The sequence below is a fragment of the Ambystoma mexicanum genome, chromosome 1q (genome assembly GCF_040938575.1).
Source record: "Ambystoma mexicanum isolate Mex_15411 chromosome 1q, UKY_AmexF1_1, whole genome shotgun sequence".
NCBI lineage: Eukaryota > Metazoa > Chordata > Amphibia > Caudata > Ambystomatidae > Ambystoma > Ambystoma mexicanum.
The window spans coordinates 736,889,277-736,912,338 of NC_090922.1; positions in this window are offsets into that span (position 1 = coordinate 736,889,277).

Sequence of the window (23,062 nt, forward strand, 5' to 3'; positions counted from 1 at the left end):
GCGTCGGCTGTGTAACATATCATCATGTTATGAATATTACATTTACATCCAATGATGTCTTTCATTGGTGCTGATTATAACAAGGAATAAACCTATAAATCTCATGTTTAACACACCAACAACCTGGACCATCTATTTTCTTGTGCAAACTACCTACAAACAAATACTGGACTAACAAACCCAACCAGCGCCTTTCCAGTCCAAAAGTTTGTCACTCCCCCCACAAACTTGTCCTAGTGTGATAGATTTTCCCGTATGTGCAGGCAAATAAATAGCCAGTGGAAACAGTAAACAGCAAAATCGAGTTCAGGAGAATGCTTAATGTAAAACTCTGGCTGATGCTGGTCTTTTATTGCGGTGTGCACTGTTCCATCTAATCCTAAACCTGTCAGGAGAATGGCCCCTTTTAGCCGAGTTACGTCATGAAAAGATTTGAAAACATAAAACATTGTGTTGATGTTTGTCGTGATAGGCCAGGGTTGTTGGTGCGTGGAGCACTCTTTGCTTAATGGGGTTAAACTGAAAGCTTTTCGATGAAAGTTCACGTTGTGTTTCTCGCTGACACAGATTTGAGTATAAATACTAACGCCCAGTTTGGAGCTCTCATCCCGTCCACAGCTGTGCCAGAGAAGATCATTCATTAGGGCTCTACTTGCCAGCCACTGCCATCTTCTCTAAAGGAGGGGACTCAGGTGAGGACTGAGGATACCTCAACGAGGGGCATCAAGGCCAACGCCCATGAGGAGAGTGGGGAAAAATGAAGGTGGTGTTGGTCATTGCCTTTCTGGCACTGTCAAGTTTCTCTTTGAGTAAGAAAGACAGAAATACCACTCTCGTCACCATCATTAGCAGCCGCTACGGGTTTGGGGATATTTTGGCATGATGAGCAAAAAGAAGTCCCAATCACTGTTTAACCATCAGCAATGACATAAAACAGGTCTCCTAGTCCCAGAAACCAAGAGCAGCCACATAATGGCTGCTTATCCCTGATCAGACAGCCCTATAAAGTTCATCAAACATTCTTCAATCACCATGAATTGGCACCAATTGACCTGAAATGGATTTGCATTGCGCCCAGCACTGTGTCGAGGGGCACAGTGTTACATGTACTGTCTGCCTGGATAATGAGAGGAAGCAGCTCCTTCTCTGTTTCAACTTCCGTTTCCAATGCACCGCGCATGTTAACTGTATAAATATCATATTTATACAATTAACACGCAAGGTGTGTTAAATATGACGTTCCTTCAAATAAATCCTCCCAACCCATGCCGGCCCGGCCTGCACTGCACCTGCTAGGAGGGGGGCCACTTTGACTTACCTTAAGTACGGTAGTAGTTGGCTGAGATATCTCAGGAGGTCGAGTCGCAGTAGTCGGAGTCACACTATGTTGCCTCTCTCCCGCCTCGATACACACGCTGTCAGTCTCTCAGGGGCATGCTTTGCTGCCTGGCTTCTCCTTCGTTCTGCAAGCAAAGGCTGCGCAGCAGTGCACTGTGTACTCGCAGGGGCATGCACAGTATGTTTCCCAGCCTGGACACGCTCCAAATGTGCAGGCGCAGGGGTGAGGGTGCACACATGAGCGAGCAGAAGAGTTCTTGTTTACCTGCTGCTGCTTTCTGAAGTTTGCATGCATCACTGCACAGGCTGCAAACCGTATTCTACATGCTGCAGAGAAACAACAACTGGGGAAACTTGGGGGATAAATGCCATTGTATCCCCCACTTAAAATTGTGGGGGGGAGTTGTCCCCCCTGCCCTCTCATATCCTAGGCCCATGTCTCTACCCCCTCCTCCTGAGACTCACTAGTTTAAAGAAGCAACCAACGATTGTGCCTGGAGCCGGATGGATCAAAATCTTTATCATGATTATCTTCCATGTCATCATCATCATATCATCACTGTCATCATCATAATTCATAATTATTTTCTGATTTTTCATTGGATAGGTGTGTTAAAATATGATATGCCTTGGCCGGATTTGCAGGCGGTACTGTGCCTCTCCTATGGATCAATCCTGAATTTCCTTAAGATGATGCAGTACATGGCTCAAGGGTAGTAATTTACCACATGAAGATTATGGCTCGTAGTGCAGAAACTGGCATATAATGCAGTGACTTTTTCTGCTATACAAGGACCTCACTTGCTTTATAATAGAGCATTTTTAAAACTAAGAGCTATGTATGTAGAGCTTTGGACCCCACACATGTACTGGGACATGGCAGGAAGTACAAATCAAACATGCAGAAAGTACAAATCACTCAGTATTCCTTTATTCAACTGCAGGTACATACTGGGTCCTGAGGAAGGAGAACAGATGCACTTCACCAAAACACTTTTTTGTTGACCACTAAATAATACATGTCACGGTTGGGTGCTGTCGAACTGCGCTGTGACCCTAAGTTACTACATTGTGTATTTCTTTTCAGAATAATATATTGTCCAAACAGTTTCCAGTATATTTCTTCAATGTGCTTTTAATTTGCAAGGATCTAGAACAGCCGACATGTTTTTTTAACCTATACGCCACACAGGATCTAAGCCAGTTTGAGAACACCAGCCAGGTATTGGGATCCAATTTTTTTTTTTTTTTTTTGGGGTGGAGACCTAGCACAAGTTACCTCTTAGTACAATTAAGAACAACTAATTAGGAGCCAGAATATCTGGCATTGGGACCTTGCATAACTATTTGAGAAACAACTGGAGGAATCGCCAACAATACTTCTAAGAAGAATTAATGAGGAGCCAGCATATCTGATACTGTTGGACAAAAGTGACACCATTACTGTTTGTGAGTACTATCAAGAATCGGAGGTTAAAAGACTAATTGCAAAAATAATCGAGATAATCTGAAGAAGCTGACTTGAGGACGACCATATAGGGCAAAACACGTGTCGGCTATTCTAGATCCATGCAAATTAAAAGCATATTGAAGAAATATACTGGAAACTGTTTTGGACAATATATTATTCAGAAAGAAACCAACTAATGCAATAATTTAGGGTCACATCGCAGTTCGACAGCACCCAACCCTTTTCTATATTGTACAATTTTGGGAGGGTTAGGGGTACCTCCCTCTGCTATCGCTGCCGCAAGTGGCCAATTTTTGACTTCTGAAGAACAGCACACTCATCTCTGGTTACATCTCATACATTACTTGTGGAAATAAAACATGTCAACACATGTATTACACTTTTTAGCGTAGACCTTGATTTTATATACACAGCTGCTATTGGTTTTGGCACTTTTTCACCTTGTCTCACTTTCCTATCACAGTGATAAATGTTTCTCATAAAGACAGGAAATGTAAATTATGCAAAAAATACTTGTGATTTATTTTATACTTTCTCAACGTGATTTTGAACAAATAATTATATAAATAATTTTGAGTAAAGTAAGTTAATGTCTGTTATTTAGATACCCAGTTGTTGAATATATTGAATGTATTCCTTGATTTAGCTGTTCAAAATTAATCATGTATATGTGTCCACCAAGAGCAAATCTTTGTTTATGTTCAGTATAGCTTCCCCACTTCCTGTGTGAGTATGGGAGCACTCCCGTCAGTGTATCTGATCTCAAGATATGATATAATGCCATCATGAATAGCATCATATGATGTGACAGTATCACACATTTTAGTCTGTAGTGAGAGATAGGTTTTACCCTGAGATATGAACAATATCAGGACATTGAGTAAGAGTGTAATGACATCTGGATAGCAATCTTTGCAGTAAAGCTAGGTCACGTTATGTGAAATTGCAAGGAAAGGTTGCATTTAGAATGAGTGATTTTGCTGACCCAACATAAGGTTACAGGGTGGAAAGATTCACAGGGAAAGGAAAAGGGGAGAGCACAAGAGGACTACTCACGTCTGACCCACCTGTTAATCTGCAGCTGAACGCATACCTCGTTCATCATCCCCGCTTAACCCACGTTGCTCCTTGACATTCAATGTATACTGTGTACACACCCCTGTGTACAATCACCTGTGTATGTAACCATGTATATTATCATCATTTACTGTTAATGCACCCTGTAACCTTCCTGAAATGTGTAACTGTAACATGTAAGCTTAAAGTATTCTTGAACACGCGCCCGGATACCCTCGGGTCTGGCGTGCGCTATAAATAAATAAACAAACAAACAATATTGGACTGACTCAAATATAATGAGCAAGGCTACTGCCCGAGTCCAGAAGAAGGAACAATAATGATAGTTCTGAATATTATATAAATATGGAGTTTCTTAAACTTAAAATGTATGTTTTGTAACCTTTGCTACCTTGCAGAGAATGGTGACAAAGACACACACATGAAACCGCCTCTGCATGATAGACATGTAAAACCTGTCGTGTCCGGCTACAAGTCAAATGAAATATGTATTTATTTATGTATTGCATTTATTGACAGCACCCACACCTGTTAGTATCACAGTGCTGTTAAGACAGTACGTGGTGCAGAGAGTGGGGTAGGTTAGGTTCTAGGGAGGTTACCACAATGTCAGATTAGTCATATTTGTCAAACCACCACGTTTTGAACTGTTTTCTGAAGATGATATAGGATGCCTGGATGTGAGGAGGTAGGGCAGTCCACAGGGTGTGGGCAATGACCATGAAGTTAGGGCCCCCAGCCCTTTTTCATGTGAATCTATGGATGGTTAAAGTCAAGGTGGATGGGGAGCGTAGGCTGGGGAGTTTAACTCTTTCAGAAATGGGTTGGGTGAGGAAGGAGGGTGCAGCATTGTGGATGCATCCGTGTTTTAAAGAGAGGATCTTGAAATCAATGCATGCTTTCATTGGCCACCAGTGGGCCTCCCATCTAGCATGAGAGATATGGTCAGAGTGTTTGAGGCCCCAGGCAGCCCTCAGGGCAATATAAATCCACAGTGTTAGAACCCACGTCAGAAGGTATCAAGCATTAGCAGATCCAAGTGCCATAGGAATGATATGTTCTACATTATTCTGGAGGGGTGAAGATGTCCATAGCCATTGCTCTGCATTCAAATATCCTGTCTTCTGCACCCCATTGAAGTCAGTCTCATGTTTTTCAGTGTTGAATCGTGGGTGTAAAACCTGCACAACGTTTTTGCCAATATTTTCAGCATTGAGTTTTAATGGTCCGTATGACAAGGACTCAGGATTTGCATCAAGCTCTAAAATATTGACCTGTTGAGATGCCACAAGCTCCATCAAATACCTGGAACTCCAGTCTGCAACCTTACTGTACAGGACTGGTAGGTAAAACTACTGGTAAGGAGGGGGCAGCACTTTTTTACTTCTATGATTTCTATCTTTACTAATACGAAATCATTGGATACTTAATTAATCATTTAGGTGTGTGCCAGAAACCACACAGAACATTGCCGTAGATACTGTAAAAGAAAACTGTGAGTACCTCCCACACTAATGGTAGCGCAACTCCCAGTATGAACTACAAATAGGTAAATTAGCAGTACATCAGAACATAAAAAAGCAAAATACTAAGTATCCCCTCCAGCACCCTATTTTAAGATAGTGTATGCTGGATCTCGAAAGTTACACAATGTAAGTAAAGTCAATTTCATTTCACTGCTCTTGGAAACAGTAGTTTTACCAAGAGAAGGTATTTAAACATTTGGGAATTCTGAGACTTCCCTGTGTCACTGCACTGAAGGTGCTGTGAGTCACAATGTAAAGATGATGCCTATGGAGTTTGTCTGACTTCAAAGTCAAAAGAAACACAGTCCAAACGTTCAGCAAAAGAGCTGGGGGTCTCTCAGGTGGGAGGAATTCAGCACTGAAATGAACGTTCTCCCTAACAGCCACATAACTTTGTGTTCAAGTATTCAAAGAAGGGAAATGTGTGGCTCTATCCATGCTGACAACCTTTTAAGATACAAAATACCGGTATTTGCCACATACATACCCGAACACGATCACATCATCATGCAATGAACATGGTGACATCCTCACAAAATGAGTCGTTGCATTAATTGTAAACATACAGTAAGAAAGGTCATATAGTATGAATAGGAATGATACAATCACCAAGATGTAGATAATCAACGAGATGTGTTATATGTAAATTTACCCATCAATATGAATATTATCCCACAATTGCACACACTTCTTTACACTCCATATTCTTACTAATGTAAAATCAAAACAGCTTATTTTCAAAGCAAAACATGGAATTGTGAGCAGTAACAGAAGATTGATGATAGGGTGGTGGCTTATGTAAGCTGCCAGTATAGACTGAAAATGTTTCCATTTGTCTCCCCATGTCATTACCAGTGACTTTGAAATCAGGGCCACGTTGTCACGAGCAGGATGAGGATGACAAGAACACTGGGTAATACAAATAAAACCTGTTTTTGAGCTGGCCAAGCCCAGCAAAACCCGGGCCCGTTTGGGAGCAAAGAAGGGCTCGGTCCCGATCTTTGCTTACAGCTGGTGCTTGCCCATGGCACAGGATGACTCACACTGTGATTGCCTACCATGCTGGTGGTGCCTTGTTTGCAGTGCACCACACAGAGCCAGAACCAAATAAATATGTGATATGGTAGATAAAGATAAGACAGGCAATGACTGGGCATGATTGTTTAAGCCATCTTTGATTTTACGGCAGGCTATGCTCTGTCCCAAAGTGACTTCACTCCAAGCCAAGCCTTCTGGGACGAGAGTGAGTGGACATCTTCTTAACAAGTAATTCTTGTTAGATTTATGCAGCGGCATAGGACATGAAAAGGCATTGATGTACTGCTGGTATGTTATTTCAAATAGAGTGGAACCCAACACATTAGCTGTTTTCTGTTGAAGTTGTTGAAAGCTCAAAGTCCCATTTCTACCACTCAGTTCTATAGATTTATATAGTAATATCTATAGAAATATGTTGGTAATTTAGTTACTGACATGCATGTGATGGTGATGGAATTACCAGCAGCTTTTTACTAAACCAGCAACTTTTTACTAAACCACCAAACTGAAAGGAATGCACTTTCTATAGAGCCTTCATTGGTCATTGGTTTTACTAGGCACTTAGCATACTGTTGTTGTTTAGAAGTGTGCTCTTCTGATCCACATCTTTGATTAAAATAGACTACCCACTGCCAATTCTGCTTTTATGGCAGAGAAGAAGGATGTTCAGAAATGTGTGTTATCACTTGACAGTTTCTCCAGATCACTGGACCAACTTCTATTTCTTGTTGGCACATATATTGTTGGAAATTGATCAGTGCAATGCTGGTGAAATTAGCTAAAGAAATCTGTCTGCGTGTCAGTCAGGAAGAAAGTAGATACCCCTCTATAACAGAGGCAATGTATTTTGTTGGACAAAGACCAACCGCCTCATGTGTTCGGTATTAGTAGTACAGACTCATAAGCTTGACTAAAGTGCGTCCATTTTGATGTGATAGAAATCTCCATTTTGTTTTTAACTTTCGCTTCTTGCCTTCTGTTGAAACTGCTTCGCTGAAAGCTTATTCTGTTCCACTATTACATTATTGTTCATGCATAGAGCAAGGCAGCAAGATACTTGTTGAAACATAATGCAGGCGACCGAGAGAGAAATGCCCGGTCTCCTCCCTCACAAAACCTTGGCAGTAAGCAACAAGGTATTTAATCATTACACAGGTGCTAGCTAGTCTCGCTCATGCGGTAGAAATGATAGAAATGAACAATTAATGGCTTGAATTATGCTCTTCTTTGCGGCCCCCCCCCGAGCCCTGTAGAGCACTGGAGAACGAGTTGACCCCTAGTACACGAATAGAAACTAGAAGGTAGCGAGGCCTGAAATGTGTCTCTCCCCTGCACGCTGCTTGCTTGCAAGAACAGGAGCAATGTGTTAGCTAAAACAAAGAATTGTGTCTGCAGGCTTGCCAAATTGCAAACTGTTGCTAAATGAATGTCTGAAGGTGTCATACTCGTTACAATTGTCAATCGTCGAACCCAATTCAAAGGAAATACATTATGGGCGGTAATGAATATTTCACCGCTTATTGTAAGATGCTTGCTTTGTATATATGTAACTGTTGTGAAATTCTCACTCCCTTGCATCTCTCGGGGTCTGGAGACACACGTCGCGGGGCGTGAAACCCAGTTGGTCAACTGAGACTATTTGCTTTGCAATAAACCCTAGCTTTTGGGAATACAACCTCATGTCTGGCATACCAGTTTGTGTGTGGTGATTGTGCTGTGTTTCCATAAGTGAGGGTCCCCTAGGGGCCCCATCAAAATGGTGCCCGAATAGGGACCCTCCCCCACTTGTTCCATCGTGTACGTTGTAATATAAGGAAGGTGAGGAAAACGGCGAGGACGAGACGGTCGAGCTGGGATCAAGAGGTGTTCGGGGCGCCCCTGTTAAAGTGATGAGAGACTCCTTTGCAGATCTGTACACAGCTGATCCCTGATCGACGTGTCCGGCCAGAGAACAAGGAGGAAAGGGTCCCGAAATGAGGCCGAGTGAGCCAAGATACGCAGACACAACGATTATTGGTTGTGTCAGTATACAGACGAATTGCGTCTTGAAAGACGAATTGATTGATCAGGTGAGTTGTGCCACAATTCGAAGTAACCCTGATATTGGTTGAGAGTTGATTTTGCAAAAAAACACCCAGCGTAAGGTTAATTAGCCAAGGGGAAGGTTAAAACAAGCCTGGGCTATTGTCCACCTGCTTATTGGGATTTTTCCACTGCAGTAAACAATCTTTGGAAACAGGCCAGGTCGCTCCACCAGTGGGGTCACACGCATATGAGATGTATGTGAAGTATGGTCCCCTGGCGGTAATGTTTTGTGAAATTTGGCATAGGCAAACCAGACACATAGAGGATTTACAATGGCCGAGCCATGGGAGTTTTGAGATTTCGAGGATAGATTATTTGGAAAAAGTGTTGTTGAAAAAGAAAACACGTCCTGCGGCATTTAATCTCCTTAGAGACTGGAGGAAGGAAGCTATGCTTCGTTGGAAAAGCAGAGAGAAGAATGCGTGCAGGCATAAGTCAAAAACAGAAAGAGAAAAAGAAAGGGAGGAGAAGGAGTGGGATGAAAATTTGAGAAAATCAGACAGATGTGGTCAGTTGACTATAGGCAAGATATATCCACAACAGGAGTTGCATTCATCAGATGAGTTAATAAACAAAATATTAACTGAAAGAAGGCAAGAGCGCCACAGAGAGAGACTAAAAGGACTGCACTAGTGTCTATTGCTCACCCCCATTCAGTTGCTCAAACCCTCCCTATTGTTCAGACCCCAGCACAGCCACAGCTCATACAATTAGTGCCTCCCATTAGCCAGTCAGCAGCGCTGCGGCCAGCAACTTCAGCGCTGCAGCAGTCACTTCCCGTTGTCCCATCCGCACCTCCGCCTATTGAACTTGAACTCACTGAAAGAAGAGAAGATGATGCAAGAAGAGAGGGAATGGGACAAAGAGAATGCACTAGAGTGACCCGTAGTGCGATTAGTAAGGAGAGAAAACAGGAGTTGCAAGAACAGGTAGCGATGTATATAGACGGGAATGATGATGCGTTGACGCTAGATTCAATGTATGATTTCAGGAGGAACAATGAAAGACAGGTATTGTTGGAATGCATGGGGGAATATTTAATGGAGAGATGGAAGCAGTTAATTGGGATGGTACCGCCACAGAACTTGCTGGATTTGGAGGCTTTGGCACGATGTAGAGAGAGATGAAGAAATAAAAGAACATGTAGACAGGCTTTTTGAATTTAAGAATGAACTTGATGATGCATATGCTGAAATGTTTACCATGCCAGGGTATAGGAATAAAGATATAAGGAGGGAGAGGAAGGAGGCAGTACCATATGTATAGCAGCAATTTCTTATGCCGTCAAGACAGGCGAGTGAAAAACTAAAAATATGTATACGAGAGGCGTTAAAATGGGTTACAGATCCTAGTATTCCCACGATGGAAATACATGAGATATTTGATCAATACCCCTTGCCAATGAAGAGAAAAGCACTGCAGACAATGGTTGAGTATTTGCAGGACAAATATATAGATGATAAGAAAGCTTGTCCCTCAGAATTGATGGCGATATACAAGAGAGCATTAGAACGTGGAACAGGAGAAACAGTCTTATCACTTGATTTGGGAATAGTACTGCATATGAGAGAGGGGGGAGGAAAAGTAAGTGCGGCATTTCCTTTGAGAGAAGTCCCACCTACTTTTGTGCCAAAAGTAGAGATTCCTGCAGTAGGCAAGGAACCAGCGCAGGTAACGGAAGCACATTATACAGCACAATATGTGCATGTCCCTTTCTCCAGACAGGAGGTGAATAATATAAAGCAGACGGTTCCTGATTTAAGGAAGATTCCGGCGGGATTCTATAAGGAAATAGAGTCCTATTTGAGATCGTCCATGTTCACTATGAATGATATAGACTTAATATTCCCAGTAGTAGTGCCAGCAGATATATGGAAACAAATAAGGAAAGGAAATGATGAGGTGGCCTATGGTGCCACTTGGGAAGATTTAGTAGCAGAAGATAAGAGTAGATAAGCGGGCGAAAAACAATCTCCAAATATGGCAGCGTTACCGGCATGAATAATACAAAAATTGAAGGAAATAATTCCAGAAAAAAATAATTGTATGGGACAAATTAACTGCATGTGCTCACGGCAAGGATGAGTTATCCACAGATTACTTTAATAGATTTGAGGAAGTATTTACGGATTTTAGTGGACAGGATGTAAGCACAGAGGCAGGCAAAAGACTATTTGTTGATAAGTATGTAAGAGGGTTAATACCTCCAATTCAAAACTTAATAATTACATCAGAAAGTGCAGGGCAAGCACAAACGTTAAGCGAAGTATTGCATATGGCCCAATAATATGAGAACAGAGTGAATACAGAGAAAGAGAAAGAGGTAAAGGATAGGGTGAATTTGAAAACAAGGGTGTTACTTCAGCAAGTGGCGGGACACAATAGAGGTAGCGGAAACGCACAAGGGAGAAGGAATTCGAACATGCATGGAGGGCCTCTGGGACTAAATCAGTGTGCATATTGTAGAGAAGAGGGTCATTGGATAGTGCAATGTCCACATTTACAAAATGGGAATGGGTGTGGTCAGAGAAGACGGCATAGGGGACAACCAGGAACACATGGACAGAATAGAAACAATATGCAGTAACAGCAGCACCAGAATAATCAAGGAAATGGTACTCAAAATCAGAACTGAGCTCAAAAAGACTGCTTTTAGCCAAAATCAGAGTGAGCGAAATAAAGGAAAGGGCAGGAACATTTTTGATACACAACCCAATACATATTATAGTAGTGACTACACATCGGATGATGTGTTGTTTCCTCAATAGGACAGCCCAAGACAGGGGTCGGAACCAGTGTCTATTCCCATGAATCAAAAAGGACCCTACGTAGAAATGAAAGTCGGGAATAGAGAGCACAGCTTTCTCGTAGACACAGGGGTGCAAAAGTGCTCGTTAGACCATCACTTGGTTCCGGAAATACCACTGTCAGGGCAAAGAAATATTTCAGTAGGGTTCGCAGGTACCCCAGTAATCAATCCAGTGTCCCAATCAGTACCAGTAACATTTGGTCCATTCACTGAATATTGTCCATTTCTCGTAACAGAAAATTGTGGGGAAAATCTTTTGGGATTAAATTTATTGAAACAACTGAGTGCAGTTATCCATTGCACTCCTGATGGAGTGTTCTTGTTAATTTTGCCACAGAATGTATCAGTGTCAGAATGTTTGTCCAAACCTTTGCTGGGAGAGTTGAGTGAAGTGCCAACGTGCATATGGGCGATGAATGACAATGATGTGGGATGTTTGAAAATAGAACCAGTAAAAATTGTTCTCAAAGAGGGAGTAACGTTGCAACGTATTCCACAGTATAAAATTTCAATAAAGGGAGAAAAAGGATTGAAAAGTATTGTGTCAGATTTGGTAAAATTGGAGGTGATTGAAGAGATTACAGGCAGCACATGTAACAGCCGCATTCTCCCGGTGTATAAGAAAGGAGGTAATGAAATACTGTATCGTTTCATAATTGATCTGTGGGCATTAAACAAAGTGGTTGACCCTCAATTCCCATTAGTCCCAGACGTCACCACAATTTTGACAATGATACCCGCCTCGGCAGAATATTTTAGTGTTATAGACTTGAAGAATGCATTCCAGTACACAAGGAAAGTAGATACTTGTTTGCCTTTACATTAGGAGGACGATCATTTAAATTCACGCACATTCCACAGGGCTATATAGAGAGTCCAAGTATTTACAGAAGGGCATTGAAAGAACAGCTAGATATGCTAGAATTCTGTCAGGTCATGTATGTTTATATAAAGATGATCTATTGATTGCTGCTGATACAGAGGAGATTTGTGAAAAAAAGTACTGTTTTCTTAATGTCACACATAGCAGTGCATGGCCATGAAGCGAGCTTAAAGAAATTCCAATATTGTCGGAAGGAGGTGGCTTATTTGGGCTACCTACTTTCGAGAGAGGGGAGGAGACTGACACTAGAGAGGATAGAGAGTATCTCTGGTATGGCTATTCCAAAAACGCAGAAAGGAGTCAGAGCTATAATAGGAATGGCTTCCTATTGCCGGCAGTGTATTGTGAACTTTGCGTTGATTGTGAAGCCAATGGTGGCATTGACAAAAAAGGATGCTGTGATGCCTTTGCAATGGAATGAAGAATGCCAGAGAGCATTTGATCTGCTCAAAACTGCATTGTGTTCCGCCCCAGTTTTAGGCACACCAAACTATGAAAACATTTTCAGATTGTTTGTGCATGAAAATGAAGGCTGTGCATTGGCTGTCTTGACACATAAACAAGGAATAGACCATGCAGCTATTTTTCTTCCGCACTGGACCATGTAGCGCGCGCATTACCACGTTGTTTGCGAGCTGTTGCAACGGCTGCTGCGTCAGTGAAACAAACTGAAGGAATGGTGTTGGGGCACACCCTAATTTTGATGGTGCCACATGCCATAGACGTTCTATTGAATAGAATGCAGACGCAACACCTCAATTCTGCTAGATTGACTAGATATGAAATTGTCCTATTTGCACCACACATCGAAATTATGAGATGTAGCGCTTTGAATCCTGCAGAATTAATGCCACTGCCCACGGAAAAATTAGGTGAGAATGAATCACCTCCTCATGAATGTTTGATGGTCACTGAGGAAGAAACAAAAGGAAGAATTGATTTAACAGATACCCCACAAAAAGAGCCAGATGGAGAACTGTTTTGTGACGGCTCCTGTTTTAAATTACCTGATGGCACATCAACTGCTGCCTATGCTATCACGACACAAAAAAGTATTGTAGAAAGTAAAAGAATCCCCTACAACTCCGCACAAGCGGAGGAGATAATAGCGTTAACCAGAGCTTGCGAAATATCTGAAAATCTGAGTGTAAACATATATACTGACAGCCAATACGCCTTTGGCATGGTACATAACTTTGGCCGACTCTGGGCTGAGAGGGGTTTCTTGACATCACATGGTGCAAGAATTCAACATGGACCTTTGATTGTACGATTACTGTCTGCACGTATGTGTCCAAAGCGCCTAGCAATAGTGAAATGTGAGGCGCATAAAAAAGTAACATGTAAACTGGGAGAGGGAAACACATTTGCAGACAGGATTGCGAAGCAAACTGCCACTGATTTGAATACCAAAATGTTGACAGTACAGTCAGAGGAAGTGTCCTGCATGATAGAAAATGGACTTGTGACTGTTAAAGAGATGCAGGCAGAAGCCACTGCTGACGAGATACAAGAATGGGCTGAGGGCTCTGCAGAATTAGATCTAGAAGGTTGCTGGGTGGACAAAAGAAGTAGAAATTGGATGCTGCCCAACTCCTATGTAACTGCAATGGTCACAATGGCCCACAGTCCTACACACATCTGTGCAAAAAAGATAGTCCAGCATTTAGCCACAGTATGGCAGAACACACACATACAGAAAAATGCAGAGAGGCTGGTACAAAATTGTATTACGTGCCTGTAACACAATGTGGGGAAGGGAATGGTGACTCCAACAGGCAGTTTTGGCCCTCCCTCTATGCCATTTGAGGTAATCCATTTTGATTTCATAGAGATGGAGAGGTGCCAAAACTTGAAGTACGTTTTAGTGGTTGTGTGTGCGTTCTGTCATATGGTCAGATAATGGCCCGCATTTTGTGGGCGCTGTGGTATTACAGATTTGCGCAGGTCTCCAGATTGACAAGAGATTCCATTGCGCCAGACACCCCATGAGTGCCGGTCTTATTGAGTGCCAAAACGGCATGTTAAAGGCCAAAATTAGTTAAATCTGTGCAGGAAACAAGTTGCGTTGGGTAGACGAATTACCTCTAGCGTAACTGTGAATACACACATCTGTGCAGGCAAGAACTGGGCTCTCCCCATACGAGATCGTAAAGGGGAAGCCCGGCGAATGTTTGGTGTTCACCACAGCCAAAGCGATTGAGAGAGGTAGAATATACTGTGCTCAGTACTTATTGTAACCTCTTAATACAGAAATTGCGTTTGATTCATCAGCAGGTGCAGGAGGCTCTTCCCGTCAAATACACTGGTCCGGGGCATTCACTGGAACCCGGAGAGTGGGTTCTACTGAAGAATTTTGAAAGAAAGTCATTGCTTGCACCCAGGTGGCATGGACCCTACCAGATACTCTTGGCAACACAGACTGCAATCTGGGTGGACGGGAGGAAGGCGTGGATAAATGCAACTCATGCTAAAAAGGTCCCATCGTCGTTGAAAAACCTGCCTGATCGAGACGACCAAAGAGAGACAGCGGCCCCAGAAACGAAAAAAATGCTGCCAGTTCTTTACCACAAAATCTGTCTGATCCTGAAATAAAGCCTGAAACGAAGCCTGAAAAAATTGCTATAAAGGAGAAAGGGCAAAGAGTGCCACAACGTTGTCCAGCAGAACCTGCATCACTGCTGGCTGACACAAAGCCTGAATCATCACTCTGGCGCCCATCATCTGTCATCGCGCCGCAGGCTGACTCTGAGCCTGAGTCTGGAAGTGCACCCGCACTATTCATTGATAACACGATACAAGGAGCGAGGCGGTATAATTTACGGCCTCGGAAGAAGGAGTGATCAAATCCTCTTTTTGTTTGATCTTTGTTGCCTCTGTTTCCCAAAAAACGGATGAAGTGGGAACCGGAGGCCTAGAGGAGAGCAGCGTGAGGGTTGTGCAAGATCGGACAGCTCAACAACATGGCTCTCCGGTGCTAAAAATCCATGTGCAGATCGCCCCTCATGGACAAGAGGGGCTCATATGGTACAAAGGCAATTGATAACTGCTCTGGAGTTCTATGAGCAATGTGCAGATGTACAGAAATCTTGCCCAACGTATAGCAATCCAGGCTACTGATAACTGGCAGAACAAACTGTTGACATTTCCGAACTTATTGACATTCGAACAAGTGCAACGATAAGAGATATTCACAACGAACATTGTTGAAGAAGAAGGACCGTGACAGAAAAATGCCGGCACCAGCTTTTGCCCCCTCTTGCACCACTGCTAAAGATGAGTTAAATATAGAGACTGGAAGGTTACAAAAAAAAGATTGCTGAAAAAAATGTATGCTGATCTTAACAATAGTCCTGTATGTGATGAGTATATTAGCCCCAATAATGACAGTACTGGTATTATGGTATTTAGAAGAAATACACCCATTCGAAGTGCGCTTGCCTGTTAGAAACATCTCCACTACTGAAAGCCCGGTCCATGTGATTACTTACACTTTGTCCCCAATGGAAGAGAGAGACACAGGGAAGGATATGAAAATAACACATTACTGCTACTAATGAATATGACTCACTCGATTTTGAGAAAAAACTATTGTTGGGTGTGTGCCCACTTGCCACAGCATGGTGGTAAGAGAATAGGTTGGTATGTGCAGCCACTGCCATTGAGTTCTGCATGCTATGTGTCCTTGAGTGCATTATATTACAGAACAAACATGAATGAATTTGATGAAATAATTATGAAACCTGTAGGCTGCTCGATATTTCATAAAGCATGATTGATAACACCAGTAGCTATGCCACGAGATAGATTATTTGTGCTATATAAATCATCTGTAATCACGTTTCATATGAACCTAGAAGGAAATAAAGATTCAGTGCCCCCCTCCTATACAGTAAATTACAGTCCACGCATTGTCCCCTTTTGCCTGAGGAAGAAGGGCTCCTATTCAGTGGGGACATTCACTAGATGTATGAATATAGCATTCCTTGATAGAGAGGTAGAACCAATAAATGACCCTGTTTATTTCATATGTGGAGAAAAAGCTTATCCTTGGTTACCTAGAAACTGGCCAAATTGTCCAGGTCAAGACCACGGCAGGATGAGGAAGGAGGTTTGATCGCGGACGACATAGCAAAATCATTTATACCATTTTGGGGCCAAGCAATAAACTTTTATAATATAAGACAACTGTCCAGAATATTAGAGAAAACAATAAATGGGACAACAGATATTTTATACAATATGACATTAGAGTAAAAAGGAATTAGATTAATGACACTCCAAAACAGGATGGCTCTTGATGTAATTCTGGTTGATCGTGGGGGAGTTTGTAAAATCTTGGGATCAGCATGTTGCGTATTTGTAAGCGACTCCTCCCCTACAATTTTCGAAGCAAGAAGAAAGTAGCACGTTTTGAGCTCTGACCTCCATCCCCCAGAAGGAAGTTGGGAATTGAACATAAGCTCCTGGTTCTGGGAAGCATTACGCTCATGGGAATGGAAATTAGTTACTATCCTAGTAGCAGTGCTAGTAATATTTATGACATGTTGTTGTTGTATACACTGCTTACCTATAATTTGCACTGAAATAAGTGAGGAGTGTGTACAGATAGTAACAAAAAAGAACACTACTAAATCAGATATTCAAATGACTCATGAAATGAAGACAGTAAAAGAAATCATGTCAATCAACATTGATGATAACGAGGAGGAAACTAGTAGTATGCCAAATTCAGAATCAGATACCTGGTCAGAAGAGGATGCAATGTATGGATGAGGCGTTTGGCATACGGCCAAAAGGAGGGTTTCTCAGTGCAGAAAAAAAGTAGCTACCCCTCTATAACTGAGGCAATGGGCCTCATTCCGGGTTTGGAGCTAACCATGGAGTAATTAGCTCCATGGTTGCCTCCGAAACCGTCCCAAATCTGGCATGGTGAATGGAGTAATTACCGGTCCATTCCAGGGTTGGAGGGACCGGTAATTCCCCATTCACCTTTTGCCCTTCCCCATTCCCATTTCTGCCCCATGGGGCTCAATGGGAATGGGGAAGGAGGTAATTACGGCACCGTAAATTACGGTACCGTAATTACCTCAGAGGTACCTTTGCGGGTCCCGTACTTAACACCTGCTAAAAGCAGGAGGTAAGGAAGGACCCACAAAGGGAACTCGGAATACAGAGGTAAGGGAATACCGGCATCGGCACCCTTACCGGTGCCGGTAATCCCTTACCTCCAACCTTGTAATGACCCCCAATGTATTTTGTTGGCCGAAGACCAACCGCCTCATGTGTTCGGTATTAGTAGTACAGACTCATAAGCTTGACTAAAGTGAGTCCATTTTGATGTGATAGAAATCGCCATTTTGTTTTTAACTTTCGCTTCTTGCCTTCTGTTGGAACTGCTTTGCTGAAAGCTTATTCTGTTCCACTATTACATTATTGTTCATGCATAGAGCAAGGCCGCAAGATACTTGTTGAAACATAATGCAGGCGACCCAGACAGAAATGCCTGGTCCCCTCCCTCACAAAACCTTGGAAGTAAGCAACAAGGCATTTAATCATTACACAGGTGCCAGGTACACAGGTGCCAGCTAGTCTCGCTCATGCGGTAGAAATGGTAGAAACGAACAATTAATGGATTGAATTATGCTCTTCTTTGTGGCCCTCTCTCCCTAAGCCCTGTAGAGCCCTGGAGATTGAGTTGACCCCTAGTACACGAATAGAAACTAGAAGATAGCGAGGCCTGGAATGTGTCTCTCCCCTGCATGCAGCTTGCTTGCAAGAACAGGAGCAATGTGTCTGCAGGCTCGTGAAATTGCAAACTGTTGCTAAATGAATGTCTGAAGGTGTCATACTCGTCACAATTGTCATCGAACCCAATTCAAAGGAAATACATTATGGGCGGTAATGAATATGTCACTGCTGATTGTAAGATGCTCGCTTTGTATATATGTAACTGTTGTAAAATTCTCGCTCTCTTGCGTCCCTCGTGGTCTGGAGACACACGTTGCAGGGCGTGAGGCCCAGTTGGCCAACTGAGACTATTTGCTTTGCAATAAACCCTAGCTTTTGGGCAACCTCGTGTCTGGCGTATCAGTTTGTGTGTGGTATTTGTGCCTTGTTTCCATACGCGAGGGTTCCCTAGGGGCCCCATCATGCGGGTGGTATAACATTTCCAGGAACATCATCTTCCGTACTAGGGAAGTGGAATCTGCAGGTCCACACAAGGATCAGGTGGTTCCTTTTCACTAAGGATCTCTCTCTATAAAATTCCTTTATGGAAATGTTGGCCTCAGGATCTGACTTCTAGCTCATGTGATATTGTTCGAGGCAACATGATTTGCTAACACTGTGAGTCAACACTCTTTCCATAGAAAGCCTAAACTAACAGCTTTATGTCCATGACCAGTCCCTTTAACAGAATTTCTGCTATTCAAGTTTCACTATGTAGATCTTCAAGTAAATCTTACTGCAAGTGGAAACCCTAGTGTTTGATTCTGGTGAAGCTATTAAGCTAGATAGCCAGGAGCCGTCCATTGTTCTATCAATACTGAGGTTGATTATCCCACCGAATATGACCTTCTGATGACTCAGAGCATTAACTTGTTCATTGAAGGGATTCTAATAAATCTATCAGACCTCAGGGATTCCTGTATGGAGTGTTACTCTTTCTGTCCTCTTAATAGCTTCTTAAGGTCATGTCTCCCCTTGTGTTCTCCCACATTCTGACTTTTAAAGTGCCTTTTTTTGTAAGCTTTCAGTTCTGTGAGACGTTTAGGGGAAAATGGGCATGGGCATCACTATGCTATGAAACTTACATTAGTTTCTCCTCTCAGTGCCTGTCTTTGAGAGCCGTTGCCTCTTTTCACCTGAAAGTGTAATGGTCTTTGCAAATGAATCAGAATCACTTTGTCTTTGATTTTTCGCAGGGCATGTAGACATGAAGCTTGGCACTGCTACCCTGTGCAGATAGGGTAGGGAGGTTACTTTCCATTTCATGCATTGCAACCGTTTCCAATTTCTCAAGTAGTTTATGAACGATCTATTACAGCATTAGCTGCCGCATGGGCAGCATCAACAAGAGTGGTTATATAAAAAATGCACAGATCTGTTAATTGTGCATCTCCTCCAATTGTATTGTTCACCATACATTTCACATGGAGACCCTGCAACAAGCTCGTTTTGTACTGCAGCCCTCCAGCAAACATTCATGTGTAACATTGTATGCGGATTACATGTCATGATTTCACTCTGATTATCTGTTCATCTATTTTCTAGTCGAATGTCTATCTGGATTATGCTATTTTACTTGATATTCGTATGGCACCTTCCGGGCACTGTTATGGCATAAAAAGTGTTTGGAGTGAGTGACCCTTTGGCAGACCATATTCAGAACAAGCATTAGAATCCACATAAGATTACATTGCAGGCAACTCTAGGACATTTCATTACAGGGCAATGTACAGATGTTAGCAGAGGTGACTCGTTTAGTGTCATAATACAATCTGTGCTATCTGGTGTTCATGTGCATGATGGATTTCTATGTCAGTCAAAATGTGACAGCTAGACTGAATTTTTGCTGTGCCCATCTGCTGTGACCCAGTCGGATTCTGTATGCTCCATCACTAAACGTCTTGAATAACATATTCATGTAAAAACTGCCTACTGTTGAGGGCTCTGCAAAATCTACATTCAAATCAGATACACAGTGAATAAAAATCAATGACATGCAACTTACATTAAGATTTGGGAAATATGTCAGTGATACATTCACAAACTGTTCACTTGTCAGGGCCATTCAGTGCCAACAAGCTACGAAAGTCATCAAATACACGTACGAGGCATGTCAAAAAAGGCCGAACAGGCACACAATCAAAACTTTGGCTAATCAATTTTTGTCTTTTGTAGCCACTCCCCTGCAGTGCTGCTTTGCAATTGAGGAGACATGGGTGAATAGTGTCATACAAGGAGCACTTAATGTCCTATATATAATTCCTAGCATTCTCCAGTGACCTCTGGGCTTCATAAATACTAGAAGTGCTTTACAGTCCTTACATGAGACTTCCTTAGCACTGTCCTGGACATAGCACTGTAATAAGGGGTGCATTTAGGTAACGATTGATTTGTAAATGGCTGGCTTGTCAAAAAGACCATAGGAGATGTTTGTATTTGGGTGATGTAAAGTGATTTCTGCACATGTATAATTTTAAGAGTCTAAGAGATTGATACAGAACAGGTCCCCTGATCCCAAGTTCCTTGCTATCCACATATGCAATCTCGTTTAGCCAATGGACATCAACATAACATATAAATACATTCTTCTCTATTGTAGGTTGAGAAAGTGGCATATCACAGTAGCTTTGAAGAGTCTAAGTGCATACAAAGAGGTCTTAGTGCATACAAAGAGGTCTTCTGGAGCGATTATGTACATGAGTGAGTAGTCGAAGAAGGAATTGAAAAAGAGGGGTGAATAGGATCATGCAGAGAACATGGAGGAGAAGGTGAGGTGCACATTTCTAGTTATGCAGGGGGTGTTTGAAAAAACAGGTCTTCAGAGTTTTACTGGAGAGTTGATGGCGTTGTAAGCCATGGTTGTTCACTGGAATGGAGTTTTAGAATTTAGGTGCATATACTGAAAAGGAGGAATGACCAATGTTAGAGCATCTGGTCACTGGAATATTGAGAACGTGTGTAGAGGCTGAGTTGATGTCTCATTTAGTCGGATAATTGAAATATTTCGGCTGCAGAAAATTAAGCATTTTAGTAGACTAGCCCATAGTCGCTCACATCAGAAAAAATACAACCCACTAGGGAAAAGGTCCCAGCACACACCTTGCTAGGAGAACAAGTGCGTGCCAACAAAGAACACTACTGCCACAGAGTGCTCTGACAAAAACATCATAAGCAATGGGTTTCACAGACACACAGCATCACAAGTGACATGCATCACATAGGTTACAATCCAGGTAGCTGTTTGGTGTGACCCTATACAGCTGCAGCCTGCACCATACCAGATGCCAGGTGATTGGTCCCAGCATCTTCTGTCCAGCTCTTTCCAATGGAAATCTTCTTCCTCTGTCATCAAGTACAAAAGACTATAATTCACAATTTGTTTACACAATTCATCATTTCATAGCTCTATAGTGCACCTGGTACCAAGGAAATGAGTGAGGCGGCTACTTATGAGGTTGTGATAACTTCTCAGAACTATGTGAACCCACGCTCCTATCCCAGACATGTCGGCACCTCCACAACTTTTCCACCCACAGCCCAAATTTACCTTCTCCCCTGGCATCTCGCAGCAGAAATCACCTGACCTGATGGTAAGGGAAACCTGCTGCAGCTCTCAAATCTTCCTGATCGATTGCCCACTTTACAGTTTCATGGCCAGGGGTCTTGGGCTGGTCATTGCACTCAAATGTGTGTGTCCTGAGCTCAGGGGGTCCCGGGCTGCTATAACTTAGAGATCTGGACTGGCGAAGGCCTAAAGCCCCCCCCCCCTTCATTCGAGATAGCTGTTCAAAGATCTATATCGACCCACTCTTGGCCTTGGAGGGCACATTCCTACTGGGTAACATGCACTAATGATAAGATACACTAAATAACTGTGTGTCTTCAGGCAATTAACCTTCTGCAGGGCTGCCAGGACTGTGAGCGAAATGCACATTTAGACCCTTCTAACCCACGTGAGTGGACATAAGCGTACTGGCATAGCTATAGCACTAGGCCTCAGTTTCAAGATGGCGTCTAGCTTCTAAAAATTGAGTTTCATTACACACATGATACTATAACCAGAATTCACTACATTTCAACTACAATCCAGCTTCTATTTATGACCCTCCTGCCCCTTCATTCTCCTAGCTCCCCTACAAAATATCCTTCTACAAATGCCTCATCCTAAATCACAGAGGGGCCAGGAACTTCCATCCCTGCTCCCCAACATTGCCCCTTTTCATAAATTCTATATTAACAGACTCTCTGCCATCCTTTCAGCCTCCTCATACCTCCATCTTCCTTCCTTGGGCACACAAAGTCTACATTTTGAATGCAAACTTTCTCCCTCTTGAGCGTACTGCTCCGGGTATAAATAAGATATAAAAAGCCCCCATCTTCTAAGTCAACCTAGTGCTCCTCATAGTTTTCAGGATCTGGTGGGGCCATAGCAACTGTTCCAAGGGGATCCATTATGTGCATATTTGGGTCATCTGTTTGTACATGCCCATCTTTTGTACTGCAAGGTGCAGTGCTTACCTAGTTGAAACCATCATCAACACACTATTAGGGACTGCTTTAGCACAGCACTGAAGTCCCAACTGGTAAGTGCCGCAGATCACCACACAAACACCACCAATGGCACTGATATCTTTACAACTTCTCCCATCCGTGACAGTGCCCTTGAGAAGAGATCATCAAATCAATCACTCTTATGAATCCCTGCTTCTGTCTGCATATGTTATCTGAGGGCGTGCACAGCCTCTTTTATCTGTTTTTTACAGATGCCCCCTTCCATGGCTGTTAGCAGATCAATCCCATACTGGCTCTGCAACATCATTAACCGGATGGCTTTCAGTTCAACCTTAATTCTGTTGAATCCTTGTTCAATGTCATTCACCAGCTGTATCAATTCCCATACAGCAATTTGCAGCCATTTTGCATTGGCCATTGTTTGTACCCATGGCACTAACAGAGAAACAAAACATTTCTCTTCTTTATTTTACAGTCTGTATTGATCAGATATTTCTTGAAGCAATTGAGCCGAGTATTTTGATAGATAATTAGATATCTTTTTTTCTGCTTAGAAATATGTTTTCCTTTTACCTTGGCAAGATCCGGAAGAT